We start from the raw sequence: 6,353 nt of genomic DNA on the forward strand, positions 1-6,353 counted from the left end.
CATGTATATATTTCTGCGTATCTCAAACTCCAAAGAGTTATTAATTAAACAACCTCTACTTCGTCTTCATTTGTTCTCACAGCTGCAAGAAATGATTCCATAGTGCAAAGAAATTGATGGGGAAATATCTTTTTTTTTTTACATTGACAAATGCATGTCTTACAAATATGGTGCTGCTGCTTAATAAAACTATTTCTGAATACTCTTCCGGTGACAAGTTTTCAGGAATATTTTGTATATTCATAATTGTTACGACTCCCCCTGGGGTATGATATACCAGGGAGTCGCAACTATCACAGCAGACAGGTTCGGTCAAAGATGAGTTCGGACAAACACTGCAAGTAGCCTTAGTTATATTTTATTTACAATAAAGTCATTAAAACAGACTACGGGATAACATAGGGGAAGCACGAGATATTAAAGTGGCACCCTCAAATAAACACGGTAAAACCCCCTCCCAGACAGGTGTCCAAATGAACACCCACAAAATACAGGAAATAAGACCGAAGGATGCCACTGTTAAACTGATGTAAAATAATCTAGACAGGGGAATAACTGTGTATAAATGCACAAACTATATGTATACCCCGGGGTGTCTAAACTTATCTCAAGTCCCCCTATGCAACCCAAAAATCATTAACAACACATACAAAATATAACAGGGAGTAACGTACTCACAAGCCTGCAACTCAGCAAGGCATCAAGGGCAAAGGCAAGGGCGAACTGACAACTGAAAAGGGTTTAAATAAGGGCAGGAAGTGAATCTTGATTGAAGGAGGGATGATTGGGAAATTAATTACAGCTGTGTTGGCCTGGGCAGGGCTTTGTCACAGGGGTTGAGCCACAGCTGCAGGTACCTGTAAAGAAAAGAAAGCACACACCTCTACATAGTGTGTGTCCAGGCTGCCAGCCGTAACAATAATATTTATAATGTGCTAAAATCATGCAGAAAACTGCATTTATTGATTAAATAAAGATACTGGAGCTCTTTGGAAGCTTAAACCGAGCCCAGGGTAGTGATTATTGCGGTAAAAGACATCCATGGACATCAATGGCGAAAAACCCCAAAATGCGCTAAAATGGGCTAAAATCATGCGGAAAACGGCATTTAATGATTAAATACAAATAATGAAGCTTTTCAGACAATCAAACTGTTGGGTTTATTCTGTATTCTGTATTACTATTATATATTATATATAATACATTATACATCTCCATCTCTATTTCTCTATCTATATCTCTCTATCTCTCTATCTATCTCTATCTATCATACCTGTCAACTTGTACGTTTTACACGTATTTTCTACGTTTTTTTTACCATAACAAATCATGTTAGGCGTACACCGACTTTTGTACGGGAACAATTTTTGTTTAAAAAAATCATCAATATATATGAAAAACGATTTCAACAAGACCGTTTTGGCTAAAATCCAGATAGTCTCGTAGGCTGGTAGCCAACGATGCTACTGTCATCGATCGCTACTATTGTCACGGTATACCAGCAAAAATGATCCTCAATCGTATGTATTTTTAGCGGTGCATACGGCAATATCGACAAAGGATGACATGCACATGCGTAGATAGATACATAGAGTAAATATCGTGGAAGCAAGCATGGAGGAGCCACCTAGTAAGAAACGAGTTACCATGAGTAAACATGCGTCGTACGGTGTTTGTACGTTTTTTTGGTGGTTTGTACGGGGAATCATAATCATTTATAGGGGCAGTTATCGGCAGAAGTTGACAGGTATGATCTATCTCTCTCTCTATCCGTCTCTCTCTCTCTCTGTCCGTCTCTCTCTATCTGTCTCTCTATCCGTCTCTCTCTCTCTATCCGTCTCTCTCTCTATCCGTCTCTCTCTCTATCAGTCTCTCTCTATCCGTCTCTCTCTCTATCCGTCTCTCTCTCTCTATCCGTCTCTCTCTCTTTCCGTCTCTCTCTCTCTATACGTCTCTCTCTCTCTATCCGTCTCTCTCTCTCCATCCGTCTCTCTCTCTCTCTCCATCCGTCTCTCTCTCAGTCCGTCTCTCTCTCTCTCTCTGTCCGTCTCTCTCTCTCCATCGGTCTCTATCCGTCTCTCTCTCTATCCGTCTCTCTCTCTCTATCCGTCTCTCTCTCTCTTTCCGTCTCTCTCTCTCTATCCGTCTCTCTCTCTCTATACGTCTCTCTCTCTCTCTCTATACGTCTCTCTCTCTCCGTCTCTTTCTCGCCATCCGTCTCTCTCTCTCCGTCTCTTTCTCGCCATCCGTCTCTCTCTTTCCATCCGTCTCTCTCTCTCTATCCATCTCTCTTTCTCCATCCGTCTCTCTCTCTCTATCCGTCTCTCTCTCTATATCCGTCTCTCTCTCTCTATCCGTCACTCTCTCTCTCCATCGGTCTCTCTCTCTCTATCCGTCTCTCTCTATCCGTATCTCTCTATCTATCCTCTAGCTCTCTCTCTATCCATCCCTCTCCATCTCTATCCAGCTCTATCCATCGACCTCTACCTCTATATAAGATGGCGCCGTCACGCGGAAGCCAGTGGCTGTCCACCCTTATTTGTTTTTTTTGTGTTTTACAGCCCTATCTTTTTTAAGATCACACTTTAATATTTCTTAATACATTCCTTTTACTTTACTTTGTACTTTATAATTTTTACAACTTTCTTTGATCTGTTAGCCTGCTATTTTGTGCTACCTTTTTTTGGGACCATACAGCCATGCCTACACTGTTACACACATTGTTACAATACGCAGCAGAAGGAGCAACACCTCGGTGACGCCGGAGATTTGGAGCTGGACAAAGGGGCCGGGAGAAAAGGCAACGCTTCTGACCAACCATTCCATCCTGGGATAAGATGGAAGTGCTGGCTGCGTTTACCAGCAACGGAGTCGAGGGGCGCTACTCGGCTACTGATGTCTTCAGCTCCAGAGCTCTGAGTATTGGAGTCGAGGGTTTCTATTCAGCTACTGTTGTCTTCAGCTCCAGACTATTGAAGAACTGTGCAGATAAGCTTGTAAGAGTGACTGCATATTCTCTACCTTGGTCACAGTCTGCAGAAGTTCCTGATCTTGTGGAAGACGTAGTGTGTGGTTCTGGTTTTTGTCCAACTTTACAACGCCTTTTTGAGTCTGTATCCGTTTTAGCTATGGAAACCAAGATGGCGCCATTTTAGCGTCAGCCGGAGGCAGTGGTAGCTCCGTCCACTCTTGCTCATTTTGTGTTTTTGCTGCTTTTATGTCTTAATGATTTGATGATTCCATTTACTTTGATTTGCTTTGCACTTTGTGCTTTTGCTTGGCTGTTCTGTCTAATCACCCTCTTGCTTCTTCCACAAGGAAATTTCCCGAATATGGGATGAATATTTATCCATCCACCCGTTCATCCAATAATCAAATTAGAGAAAAATAATTCATTTGCCATGTCCCAATTGATAATTTTTAGTATTTTAGTGCTCATTTCCTTCATGATAGCCACCATCGCTAGAAGACATTGCCAACCCCCGATACCTCAGAAGAGCCGGGTCCATTGTTGGAGACCCATACCACCCTGGACACGGCCTGTTCCAGTTGCTTCCATCTGGCAGACGCTACAGGTCCTACAAAGCACGGACAAACAGGCTCAAGGACAGCTTCTTCCCAACTGCCATCAGGTCTCTGAACCTGCAGCAACACGTGACGTGACGACTACACATATCCCTACTATGAAATTAAGTCAAGTCGAATTGAAGAAACAGGAAGGTCGTTTGGTGCAGATCTACCTTCCACAGGATGACTGAGGGAGGGTAAGTATAAAGACTGAGAGGTAAGTGATCCATCTTATTCTTGTTGGCATCGGTGAGGCAACTTGTAGTCGCCGGAAAATGGCGCTCAAGGCGGAGAGCTAACAAGTATGAATATGTCATAAATAAATGTCATAAATGTGTCTGGCCTGGGAAGACGAACTTGTGGAGAAGCACTATACAATTTCGTCATACGCTGCTGAGGGTATGATGACTACTAGGCTTTTTGTCAAGTCAATGATGACGACAATGCCTATGTCTGATTTTCATTTTTCATTTTCGTTTTTTCAATGAAGCAGCAGAAATCAATGGTGTTATCCATTCACCTATTCATCCAACTTTTTCTTTTTAGCAATATTGCTGTCTCTTGACAGCGGGCGTTCCAAATCAAAAGCCTTTAATATCATCATTCACAGCTGCGTATTACAAAATTGGTAGTGCTAATCCAAGCTTTTCAAAGTGTTTTCCCAGGTAAAAAAAAAAAGTAGTATAAAAAAGTATAAAAAGTCATCCCGGCTAGGTGAATTTTAAAATATTGCAGTCTAAGATATTGCACATTGTTATTCCACACCCCAAAGTATAAATCAATAAGTAATAAAAAATAATAATAATGAGAATACAGTAGATATACAGTGGGTGGCTAAGTAGAGAAGACTAATTATTTTTATTCCGTTTCAAATGTCTGTATTAACAGCTCTTTAAATTTTAACATTCTGAACTTGAATGGAACATTGAACATGAAATATTCTGGACACAGCTTCTCTTGTCTACTTTTTGCTGCTGGAGACCTGGCAGCGCTTCTTCTCACATAGCTGAGTCACAATTGGTTTAAGGGAGGAAGCAGTGGAGACCCTCAATAGAGCTTGAAGATGCTCATCAGTAAGTCTGGACCTATACTTGGACTTATTGAAGTTCAAGGTGGAGAAGTGTTTCTCACACAAGTATGTGCTCCCAAAAAGGCACATGGTCCGCTTGAACATTTGGGAAAGTTCGGGGAAATTTGGGAAATGGAAAAGGTTTGCCTGAGAGCTGTGCTTTCCATAACAAAAGTTTAGTGCAGAATGCTCTCACATTGTCATAGGCAGGACTGACAAGTTGCCCCTGGCCTTGTAGCTTCTTGTTCAGTACATTAAGCTCATGTGTGATATCAACAAGAAAAGCTAAGTCCATGAGCCATTTGGGATCACTTAGCACAGGAACAGCAACCCCGTCTATCTCAATGAAGTCTTTTACTTTTGCTCTCAACTGAAAAAAATATCTTCAATACATTTCCCCTGCTGAGCCAACGTACCTCAGTGAAGTAGAGCACATCCCCACATTCAACAAAGAAATATTGCACTCCCCACTTTTCTTGAAACTGTCTGTGCTCATCACTGACCTTTCTTTTCATGGCAGGCTTTGAAACGGACATCTTTGGGGCTGTGATATGTGTTTACACTAGGAATGAGTCTCGGATTGAATTTTTAACTTTCAGTCGCGCGGTTCTGTGGCGCATGCGCACTTTCGATTTGACCGTTTAACTTTCAGTCGCGCGGGTCTGTGGCGCATGCGCACTTTTGCTCTCTGATCGTATTGGATTACGGCAGCTCTCTGAACTGACCGGAGTGAGCGAGGCACTGGACAGCCCGGCCAATGTCCCACCGTCCAGAGCCGTATACTTCACCGTGATTGGTTCATCCAGCTCCGAACACAGTGTCATTCATTTCAATCTTGCGGGCCGCACGGACATTAATCTTGCATATGTTGTACCCGTGATTTTCCACGGGGTGGTAGTGTTTCGCCTTTAAAAGACGGGTGAAATAATCAGACAGGCTCTTTGTTGTATTTCCAAAACCAACTTTAGTTATTTAAGCAATTCACACAAAACATAATATACAATAACACTCAAATATATACATAGTAACATATTAACAACCCGTTATAATCCAAAGCAATGTACTTGCTGCATAAACGATTATAACTTATGAGTATTGTAACTTGTTACCTTTTGTTCCGGCCGTCATTTACTGCATACTATTATGCTACTGTTATAACGGCGGCCGAAAGTAGCCTGCTGTAGACAATGCACCCGAGACGCGCACATTCGCGCACACACATAAAAAAAAGTAAACAACCCACGGTCGAAGGTAGCTCGCTTTAAACAATACCCGAGACTCGCACATTTACTCGCACACATGAAAAAGTAAATAACCAGCGGCCGAAGGTAGCTTGCTGTAAACAATACCCGAGACTCGCACATTTACGCGCACACATAAAGAAGTAAACAAGCATCACTAAGCATTACGTTCTTTCTGACATGCTACTATTGCCTCTTGCACATCTCACACTCAGTCGTTATTCAAAACAAAGCAACATACCTTTAAAAGACGGGTGAAATAATCAGACAGGCTCTTTGTTGTATTTCCAAAACCAACTTAGATAAATGTCTGAATAGCCCGTTATTATACCCTACCAAGGTCTATGACCATTGGTTAGTCATTACGTCATCGCCCCGTGTTTAACGCATGCTAGCGGCATGAGTCCCCTTTCAACTTAACACCTGCACTCATGTCTAACATCAACTACTTCACCCTGTCACACATATTTAGACGC

The sequence above is a fragment of the Stigmatopora nigra genome, unplaced genomic scaffold (assembly GCF_051989575.1).
Source record: "Stigmatopora nigra isolate UIUO_SnigA unplaced genomic scaffold, RoL_Snig_1.1 HiC_scaffold_26, whole genome shotgun sequence".
Taxonomy (NCBI): Eukaryota; Metazoa; Chordata; class Actinopteri; order Syngnathiformes; family Syngnathidae; genus Stigmatopora; species Stigmatopora nigra.